Source organism: Tupaia chinensis, unplaced genomic scaffold (assembly GCF_000334495.1).
Source record: "Tupaia chinensis unplaced genomic scaffold, TupChi_1.0 Scaffold139767_1, whole genome shotgun sequence".
Taxonomy (NCBI): domain Eukaryota; kingdom Metazoa; phylum Chordata; class Mammalia; order Scandentia; family Tupaiidae; genus Tupaia; species Tupaia belangeri.
Genome location: NW_006199647.1, coordinates 93 through 1,837, shown reverse-complemented (window position 1 = coordinate 1,837; position 1,745 = coordinate 93).

Sequence of the window (1,745 nt, the reverse complement as noted above, 5' to 3'; positions counted from 1 at the left end):
CAGGAGGCCGGCTGCCCCGCCCTGTGCGCCGATTGGCCGCCGGCTGCCCGTGCCATTGGTTACAGGGCCCCGGGTGCACTGGCCCTGCCGGGTTCTGCCCGAGGGCTGGGGACAGTGTCCTGAGCAGCCTCCGAGCTGGCTTGGCCCAAGCGCCAGGGGATCTCGGCCAGGGCTGGGGGAGAGGTTCTCCGCCCCTCCACCCTTGCCACACCAAAGCCTTCGGCAGCAAAATGACACCGTTATTGCTATTATTATTATTATTTAATCTAAATCAGGAATCTCAGAAGAAAGGACCCTCCTCCACCCAGAGATAGTGGAAAGCAGAGAGGAGGGGAACCTGGGGGTGGAGGCAGTCCCGTCCTGGAGGGTGCGGGGCAGGAGGAAGCCTCTTCTCTGCGGAGGGCGTCCCCCCCAGGGGCAGCAGAAGTGATTAGAGTTTAAACACTAGATTAATTGGTGGGCAGGGGTGACAGTATTATTATGGTGCTGGACCAAACTTGAAATGCTGCGGTTGAATATCAAAGCCGAGGTGAATCATACTCAGAACACGAAGTCCTTTAGTCTTCGGTGATAACGGTTCTCCGAGTCTCCCAGTCCCTTGACTACAGGGCGAATCCTGCTGTTTCCCTTTAAGGTGACCATAGAATTATTTGTATTAGATAATTTTAAAAGTTTATCTACTGAAAGGTCGCTTTGGGGCCAGCTAGTGGCATGGAGAACCATCCCCATGGGAATGCTTCCTTGCTTTCTGGTGAGTGCTGGAGCCCTCTGGCAAATTAAAATAAATAAATAAAACTAGTTTCAGAGCAGGCCTGGTAGTCTCGCGGTTGGGGCAATCGGATCCCACACGCCCAGCTGGTTTGAACCCCGGGCCGGTCATTGAAAATCTCATGGCCTCTGTCTTGGTGTTCAGGATAGGGCAGGGCAGGAGCAGAGGGGGTTGGGGTGACCAGGCCCCATGAGCGTGCTTTCTCTGTCTCTGTCCCTCCCTGGCCAGCACGCATGCCCTCCTGCAACTAGGAAAAAAAGATCAGTTTCTCATGAGAACTTAACCGATCCTGACAAACCAACCTCTTCATCCCTGACCCCTGGTCCTCCCGTTATTCTCCGCCTACAGAAGATGGGATCCCCCGGCAGCAGGTGATGGACGGAGAATGAGCCCTCTATTCATCCCACGGGCCTTCTGCTTTCCCTGTACGTAAGAGGGTCCAGGAAGACGTGCCCCATTGCAAGCCCGCCCCGTCCTGTGCTCCTCGTAAATTCTCCGGCCTCAGACACACCTCACGTCTTCTGTAACTGGCCATGGCTGTTTTTCTCAGTTTTGAATTTCCTTTTTTTAAGTAAAAAAATTGTATTTACTTAGACACATTCAGAATGTCAACAAAACAGCTGCAACTTAATTTTTTTTTGCAATTATAGAGTGGTATTCAGTTAACAGAACAATTATTTTGTGTAAGCTGCATCAGAGGCAACTGAAGATAAAAACAAAACAAAACAAACCTACCAACCCCATCTATAACTCATCTGTGCTGTGCACCCAGAAGAACCTGCTTTAATTTCATGCCCGTTTCCAGCCCCCATACTGTCCCAGGCAAGGTTAGTGGCTACTGAAAATACCAGGACAGGGCTAGCTAAGGACACATTCGGCAGTGTGTGAACGACACAAAAGAAGACACAGTACAGTTCTAGCAATCTTACACAGCATTACATTTCAATTTTTTTCTTTAAAAGGAGTTGTGTACAGG